Source organism: Ictidomys tridecemlineatus, chromosome 7 (genome assembly GCF_052094955.1).
Source record: "Ictidomys tridecemlineatus isolate mIctTri1 chromosome 7, mIctTri1.hap1, whole genome shotgun sequence".
In the NCBI taxonomy this organism is placed as follows: domain Eukaryota; kingdom Metazoa; phylum Chordata; class Mammalia; order Rodentia; family Sciuridae; genus Ictidomys; species Ictidomys tridecemlineatus.
Window position 1 is genome coordinate 145,795,429 of NC_135483.1, and position 9,604 is coordinate 145,805,032.

General features: G+C 30.9%; 1 protein-coding gene across 4 annotated transcripts in view; it reads left to right on the plus strand.

The window, feature by feature from the left end:
• The window catches only part of Rbm45 (RNA binding motif protein 45), a 36,087-nt gene that overhangs the window by 14,586 nt on the left and 11,897 nt on the right, over positions 1 to 9,604 (plus strand). The window contains exons 10-11 of one of the 4 annotated variants that reach the window (XR_013424179.1): positions 2,399 to 2,430; positions 6,832 to 6,871. The gene's annotated coding sequence lies outside the window, so the exon portion shown is untranslated. Of the gene's footprint in view, positions 1 to 2,398; positions 2,431 to 2,591; positions 2,887 to 6,831; positions 6,872 to 9,604 lie in introns of those variants that run through there. The other 3 variants (XM_078017656.1, XM_040294521.2, XM_078017654.1) reach the window with 3 other exon arrangements.

The following is a 9,604-nucleotide window of genomic DNA, read 5'->3' on the forward strand; positions in this document are numbered from 1 at the left end:
TTTAAACTTAAAATATTTAAACTCTAAAAAAATGCTTTTGATGTTTACTGGAAAAATGGGTAGATCAGATTTCAATTTAGAAAATTAAACATTTATTTTTTATTTGTGAATATCTATATCCCAAGACTTGGATTTTTTTTTTACTGTATTCTTAAATAAAGCTTAAAATTGAAATATTTCTAGAGATTTTTAACTTGAAAAATTGGTGTCCTGAATTATGAATTGAGGTAATTTTTAACAGTCTTTATAAAGTATGTTTTGATTTGTCACTAAGGAAATGCCTAAAAAGCAGTATCAAATAATATACCTTTTGGGTATCATTTGAAACCTAAATATTGGTGTTTTCTGGATTTATATTTATGAGTTTATGCATTAAAAGTACATATTTGGAAAATATTCTCGTGTGCTTATATGTATTTTTTTTAAACCCTGACCATTTGCCAAAAATTCTTCTTTGTTATAAATACTGACATAGCCATGTGCATTGCTTTTCCTACTTATTAGTTTTAAAAATCAGACTTCAATTTCCTCTTTTGTGACAGTTTATATCTCCTTGCTTTGGGGAGACATTCTTTAATGTTAGTTAGGCTTTTTAATTCTGTAAATGAATTCTGGGTTTCAAAGGATACTGGGTTTCCTCACTCCCACATTCATCAGCCTTCCAAATCTACTACAGGTCTAATGAATCTGTTTTGTAGTTCCAGGTTTTCTTTCCAACCAATTATGTGAGCTAACAATTATCAAAACAATCATCACAGGGCTTATTGCTGATGACCTTCTTCTCATAGAGCAAGACCAGTGATTATTTGTTCTTCCTTCACAGAAGGCATTGGGCAATAGAGAGTGCCCACTGGGCCCATTGTTAATAATTCTACTTTTTACATGTTTTTAAATATTTGATGGCAAAACTAACTCTCATCACACCATAAAGTGTAGCAATTTAACCCTAGGAATATTAAATTGCCAGTGAAAACAAATTAGCCATTTTCCTGTTTTATAAGTAAAATGTTAAAAACTGAATTCTGTTTTAGACAGGCTGTCCTCTAAAATAGATTGCAAAAGTTGTGTTTATTCCTGTCTGTGAATATTTCAATATAATTAACAATTCTTGCTTTTGTTCAACAAATCCTTGTCCTTAAAAAGGACTATAACACTAATTTCCACCAAGGAAAAATATAGAAATTACTCTTATGATTGAGCCTTTCCTAATGATTATTTACATTTTAAAGAGAATACTGGACTTAAAATTAAAATCAGAATATCTGGGTTGGAATTTCAGCTCTGATACTTCTCATGATTAGGCAGCTCTTTTTACCTTTCAGATATCCAGTTATTGGAGTTATTAGAGTTGTTGAAAGACAATGAGAGAACAAAGTTCCTTGTTTAAAAAAATTAAGGATTGGGGATGTAGCTCAGTGGTAGAGTATTTGCCTCAGATGCATTATGCACTGGATTTAGTCCCCAGCACACACACAAAAAGAACTCTTCAACATATGGCTTCAGAGAAACCTTTGAGATAGATGATCTCATGCAAAATAATGGCATCTAAATGATCAAAAACTAAAAGTTTAATGGTATCAGTCTATCTCATGTCTGCTACTGTGAAAACTAAGATCTCTAATACCATGTCTTTCCCATTAAAAGCAATGTACATTCATCCAATTTTCTTCATTGAAGGACTTGCACATTCTTTAGCTTAGCTAGTCATAAAAATATAAGTCTATCATTTTTTTCCTTTACTAAACTGTTATATATTTTTAAGGCAAAGATAAAGTAGGGTCAGATTAGTTGAAAATTTTTTTTTTGGTAGAATAAAATTAGCTATAATTTAAATGTATTCCAATTGCAGCATGGCTTTTTATTCATTTTTGCTCTTCATCTTCTATTTACGAAGGACTCTGTAATGAGATTCTCCTCTTTTTTTGGTGAATTAAATAAATATATTGGCCAGGCATGGTGACGCAACTGTATTTCAACTACCTGGGAAGCTGAAGCAGGAGGATCACTTGAGCTCAAGAGTTTAGACCAGCCCGGCAACATAAAAAAATAAATAAAAAATAAAATGAATAATCTTAAGGCTCAATAAGTATGGTAGACTTTCCCAAATTTTAAGGTTTTAACTGTTGAAGTCTGGAAGGAAGGGGTGGTATATTATGTTTCTTTAATTTCAAGAGGACAGACACATAGTTCATGAAGGTTAGTTCCTTTGAGGAATAAGCCTGGAATTAATTGAACCACACCTAGGAAATAGAAGAAAGTCATCTAAAAATATAATACTGAAAATAGTTGAGTTTTATGTGTCTGATATGCTTAATATATTTCTTCTGCTTGAGGAAACATAAATTTTAGTATTTCAGAGCATCTGATTTTATATTAATTCACAGCATTTTCCCTCTAGAAATTCAATACCTGCTTGCATCATCCTTCTGAGTAAGTGTGGTTTTGTTTATTGGGGGGCATCTATGATCAAACAGATAACATTGATTATATTGAAACAAAAGAACAGTTCCTAACATTTTAGGAATACTATATGCAACAGCTATTTTCTTTCAGGTGATGATTTTCATACTTGTGTTGTGTTCTTTCTACAGAACAAAGACTAAATAATGACATAATCCTCAGCTGACTGACTGAAAATGTGACTGGACGCACTCCCTGTGGACAGTTGACAGCTTTTTTTTTTCATATACCTGATAGTCTGCACAACATTATTTTGTCTGGGAAGCAGGAATTGCTGACATGTATTTTTGAATCCATACCTAATGCTAAAACTAATATGGTAGTTGTTTCTTAGAGCAATATGTTGTTATGTGTAGCAGAAATAAAGTTCTCTTAGAGCAATATGTTGTTATGTGTAGCAGAAATAAAGTTTTCTTTGCTTAACTATATTATGACTTATTTATGTCAAAGACAGGGATGAAAAAATTTAATAGACAGTGTTTAAAGGTTGACGAAATAATCTATTTCATTGATTTTTTTTACACACTGAAGATGGAAACATCTTGATATCAAATGTGTGCCATAGTGTAATTGGCATACAGTTATACTAACTTATTTTTCTTTCATAAATGAAACATAAAATAAAGGTACTTTTTTCAATTAGGTGCACCTTAGAGTCAATAAAAATGTAGTTGCTCCTCAGTGTACACATGCAGATTAACTGGTTACTTTTACTATAAGGACTAGCAAAAAGGCAGCATTAGAAATATTTTTATACTGTACATTTGCAATTATATTAAAACTTGAAAATTTTATAAAAACCTTTTAAGATTATAAAGCAACAGCTATAAAAATTAAAAGTTATTGTTGATATTTTAAATTAATGTCATGGTTGCAGGAGGTGGGGGTGGACATTGTTCCCTTTATAAATAAAGAAATATAATCACCACTTCAAAAATATAACATGTAAGCAGTTTTCAAAACAGCCTATGATAGAAAGTATAATTATTTTGAAATTAAAGATTAAAAATTAGAAAGTTACTTTGCTTATATTTTTAAAATCCAAGACAAAGTTTTATCAGTCCTTGAAGTAAATGATAATATATCAAAAAGATATATCTCAATCAGTAACTTAGCACCTTTAAAAAAATTATATGCATTTGCTAAATTATTACTTGATTGCCTCGTCATTATGACTCTTAAATTCTGAGTTAAACTAAAAATACTGAAAGATTAAATTCAGTGAGCATAAAAGAGTATTTTATGCTTGGACATTTCTCCAGTGAAAAATTAGAATCCCTTTTTTTGAATCAGTAACTTTAGTAAGTTTAGATAAGAAAATTTCCTATCTTATCTTCCCAGGCAAGACTTAATTGAAAAAGAATTTAACTAAGAGTCTTTCTGTGAGCCAGAGGGCATATTTTAAAATGAAAGCAAGGCTTTCTTTAGAAATGAAAAACATAAGTGAGGAAAGTTGAGAATTCATTACCAACAGTTAGATTTATTCCTCCCAAGCACGTTTACTGTACACATAGTTCAGTTTTCACAGATTGGGATTAAATTATGCTTTACAGGTTATCTGGCTTCATCACTCAGTGCATGAATTCCCTCAAAAATATTCCTGTCCAGATGGTTAATGTAAACTGTAAAAATAACATAATTATAGAGAGGGAGCTCCCTACCTCTTCCCTGAGTCTATTGCATCTTTGGTTAATCCTTATATTTGGGATAAATCTCTCATTCCCTGCAATTTTCACTGATTAGTCTTTATGGTTCTCACTGGGCCACACAGAACGTGAGTCTTTCACATGGTAGCTATTGTATACCTCTATGCTCCCAAGTTTTGTTTGGATCTAGTTTCTCGTTTATTTGCATTTAAGGTCAAGCAGACAATCCCAAAAAATGGTTATGTCGGTAGAGTCCCTCATCGAGGTTTATTTCCTTAAGTTGTTCATACAAATTCTAAAGAGACTTATTATACTCCTCTGAATCCTTTTTTTTTGCTTTTTCAATTCAACCTTCAATTTAGTTTCTTTCTCAGTAACATATCTCAATGAACAGTGGTTACTTTAGCCTCAGTGTGCACTCATCTTAATCCTATCATTTAGCCTTAGTCCTACTTTCCTGTGTCTATGGTTCATCCCTACAACTTCAAAAGCCAGAATGTTATGTTTTTCTTAAAATAAGTAAATTCTAGAACCTAATAGCAGTTTGTAATCTGGTGTTTATGTCTGAAATGTTTACTTCTCAGATCCACTTTGGATATAAAAACAATGTGAATATTTAGTTGCTCAGTTATTAAAACTTCCACATAGTGAAGTTTTATTACATATTTCTTTGAAAAATTTTTTAAATTATAACAATATAGGTATAAACCTCTTATAAGTATGTCATTAAAATAATAAATGATATTTAAAATAAATCCTGATCAGAGCTTTCTCGTAAATTCATGAGTTCAGACAGGTCTTTTATGGTAGATTACAGGTGCCAAATGTAGCTGTCAGACTCTCAGCTTCTAGAGTATGATGTCCCATATGTTCCTTTAAAATACCAAAAAGACATTTTTATGGTTATATGTGTGTGTGTGTGTATATATATATATATATATATATATATATATATATATATATAAATATATAACATCCTTTGTATTACAATAAATTTTTTATCTATAATATGAAAACCTGTGGAATTTATAACACCAAATATTACATATAATGTATATATATAATAATATATAAACATTATATATAATATATATATAATGTGTGTATATATATATAAAATATTTGGTGTTATAAATTCCACAGGTTTTCATATTGTAGATAAAAAGTTTATTGTAATATCAAGGAAGTTATTTCTCTAAAATTTTAACTTTCTCTGAATTTTGTTCTATAGTATTTTAATCAGGATCCTACTCTGTATTAATGAACCCCTAAAAAAATAGAAATAAGGAATTTTTACCACTAGGTGGTGTTAAACATTGTCATTCAAAAACAAGGAAGTACAGCATTCCAACATTAAAATTTAAGGCACTGGGTGTGAAATGATGGGATTTGTAAGCAGTGGTTCTTAAAATATTTGGTGTCCCTAAGAATCTCCTTGAGTGATTGTTTAAAATATAGGTATACTGATTTTGCAGTTTTGAGGTATTTTCAATAAGCCCCCTAAGTGATCCTGATAGAGTAGCCATTGGCATTCACTTTGCATTATATTGGCCTAAAGAGATTACATGTGGTTGGACTGTTAAAAAAGATACTGAAAATTTGTTTCTAAGTCTTTCTATCTAAGACATCTTTTAGGATTAAGTATAAGCATTTTCCTCAATTTAATATCAGGAAATATGAATTGTATTAAGAAATTGAAAAACCCAAATAGTCTTACAAATAACAAAATAACAAGCAGGTTTCTTCATGTTAGTAAATCTTTTTTGGTGTTTGTAAAGAATGATAATTATTTGCTTTATGTAATTTTAGTTTTTATTTACATTTATTCTTAACTGAATTATGTAAATAAGTTATCACCAAAGATTGTGGAAGCAAATACATGTTCTTTTTAAGTGAGCATAAAGTGTAATTATCATCAATGTAAAAAAATTTGAAAAATAGAATAAGAGGGTACGGAAATGCATCTATATGTAAGTGACTATTATAGTCTTAAAGTGAACCCTCTTGCAAATTTGGTAGTCATCCTTCCCCATCACTTCTATATTCTCTTACCTCCTACCTCCCCCTCAATCCCCTTCCTTTATTATTCTCCATTTTATTTTTTAATAAAAATAAAATATTTACTGAATTATGTAAATAAGTTATCACCAAAGATTGTGGAAGCAAATACATGTTCTTTTTAAGTGAGCATAAAGTGTAATTATCATCAATGTAAAAAAATTTGAAAAATAGAATAAGAGGGTACGGAAATGCATCTATATGTAAGTGACTATTATAGTCTTAAAGTGAACCCTCTTGCAAATTTGGTAGTCATCCTTCCCCATCACTTCTATATTCTCTTACCTCCTACCTCCCCCTCAATCCCCTTCCTTTATTATTCTCCATTTTATTTTTTAAATATTTTATTCTTTTTAGTCATATATGGCAATATAATTCATTTAAACATAAAAGCATGAAATATAATTTCTTCTAATTCAGTCCCTAGAACCTCTCCTTCCCAACTCTGTTCCTCCAACCCCTTGTTTCCCCTCTCTCTATTCTACTAATTCTGCTTAAGTAGCCTTTTTACCAAGAGGTATAGGTACACACAGGCACTATTTCTATTAGTTGTTTTTACTTATGATTTTATTGAAGAGGGAAAACATAAATGTCATTCTTTTTAGATAAGGAGTTCTGTTTTGCTATCTGAATTCTAATAAATGAATTGCATTATTTCCTTTTCTAGAAACAGTAACTCAAGAGCACATGGATCTTGGGAACTGAAGGTATGGTATTGCCAGGTGATGAGATAGAAATACTTAGTTAAAATATGAAGTTGCAGTTCATTCATTACAATGATCATCCTTCAAATTGAGCAAATATGTGGAGCTGCATGTATTTATCCTCAAAAAATGTAGCTCCACTATGCTTTGAGAAATCTACTAGGCCATGAGAATGCATTTGAGTGGTTATCATAGAAAAAAATGAGTTCTATAATTGTCACATATGAATTTAAAGCAGTATATAGATGTCAGTGTTTATGTGAGCTAGCTAACCTTCAAACATAGAATTATCCTATCTGGCCATACTAATGCAGAAGTGGTAAAAAGAAGGTGTCAGAAGACTATTTTAGGAAAATTATTTGTATTTGATTTTTTTTTTTTTGGTGGTGCTGGTATCTCATGCATGCTGTCACTGAGCCACATCCCCAGCCCAAATTATTTATATTTGAGATACATAACTCAGAAACTATCTGGTAAAGCAAGTATCACAGAAATAGGAAAATAATATTGAGCACAGTAGAATACCTAAAAGTGCTTACTCACAGATACTCTTTTGAATCTACATTCTTCCATTTATGGGTAAATTTTGTTGTAACCAAATTATTTTCTCAGTAATACATTAATATCATTTTCCAGCTTTAATACTACATAGATCATAGCATTCATTAGCACAGAGATTTAAGGGCTGCTTGCTCTGTTATTTTTTTCTTTTTTTAATTATTATTTCTTACATGCATGACAGTAGTGAAGTGCATTACATTCATAATCATCCATTCACAGCACAATTTTTTCGTAACTGTATATAAAGTATATTCATGCCAAATTATGCCATTATATATGAGCTCTCTCTCTCTCTCTTTTTTTTTTTGCATTATAATTCTTAATACACCTTTAGGTATCTACCTCACAGTCCATGACTAATACACTGGAAGATGTAATACATAAAAATACATAATTTATTTTCCTCTTTTTCTCAGCAAAACATGCCTATTGTGTTGTTTTTGGGCCCTAGGAGACAGTTTTGCATTCTTATGTTATTAATTCATTGGCACAAAGGACTTACTTCCTCTTCCACATTAGTACATTAGTAATTTAAGTAGTAAACACCAGTATAGCATTTGGGGGAAGTAGAGAAAATCACAATTTGTTGCTTATAAACTGACTTTAGGAATAATCTGTAGTAGATTCTGAGAGCACTGGGCAAGGTGACCTGCTTTGGCAATAAGAAGATGAACCAATAATGTAAAAAAAAAAAAAATACTAGGAGAGAGAGTAGCTACCTTTGTTTTATAGTCACAAACTCCTAATGGGGTTTAGCTACCATTAGGTACTATCATGACTTAATTTGTTCACTAGAAATTATTAACAGTGCTCATCTCTTGCTACTTTTACCATAAATCTAGGAATCATAGGCAGTCAGGATTCTATATTTGGTATGGAAATGTTTCCTTTTACCCAACCTGGTATTATTTTACTATGATAACTCAAAGGAACTATTTCACACATTTAAAAAAAAAAGAATAAGTAGATGTACTTTACATTATCCTGAAAAATTAACAATGTGCCTGGAATAGTGAGCTTCTACTTAATAGCTTTCAGTTATTTATAACATAGGAATCATGTCTTCTAGATTTTATTAATATTATTAACTTTCTGTTTCCTAAGAGCAAATTTCATATATGGTACCCACATCAATTTTTTTGGATCTGTATTCCTATCTAAATAAGATTAACTGTGATTAGCAGTATAAATACAAACACCTATAACCCTCCTTGCCCAGTGATCCACAAAATTACCAATGAAAACATTAAATAGGAAAACAATTCATATCAATCAAAGAAATTTAGGTAAAGAGTAGTGAAAACTAGAAGGAATTTCTATTAAGTAAAATAGTAAGAAATAGGGCTGGGGTTGTGACTCATCGGCAGAGCGCTCGCCTAGCAAGTGTGAGGCCCTGGGTTCAATCCTCAGCACCACGTAAAAATAAATAAATAAAGATGGTGTGACCAACTAAAATAAATTAAAAAAAAATAGTAAGGAATGGGATTTTAAAACAATTTGTTTTAAAAAGCAAAATGACATCTATATATATTACATCTTAGCTTTATATTGTATTACTTTGTATGAACGGATTGTACTAGTAATTTGAGATATGTATTTAGAGTTCCATCAGAATAATTCATTCTATATTTCTTAACTAAGTCACCCTGAAGCTACAGTGTCTTAGAGATTTTTTCCTTAACCAAGAGAAACAGCTGACATTCAGCCAGCCAAGAAGGTCACAAATGATCCCGCCTCTGAAAAGGGCAGCATAAGTGACACAGACTTCTTAGCTCCTGTCCATTAGCTGACTTAGAATATAGCAACGGAGAAAAGTGTTCTTTCCATCTTCTTTGTCCCAAGAACTGTGATCTTATTGCAAGGAAGCCCTTTACCTTCTTCTATCCTAGATCTAATGGATCTCCTACAGTTCCCTGGGGAATGAATAAAATGGATCTAACATTTCTGATCACCTTCTGAATTTTACACCAGTATCTGAGTGGACAGAAAAAGAGCTGAAAACACTCATCCACCTTGACATTCCCCTGAACTTTAATCTAGACTCATTAAAGAAGTGAATAAGTACATAGGCAAAATGTTTGGACAGCACTTCACATAAGTCGTAGAAGTTAATTTGTTTATTTTTTTCAAGTGTTTTGTGTTTGTTTTGTTTTTTGGCAAAAAGCATTAAAATAT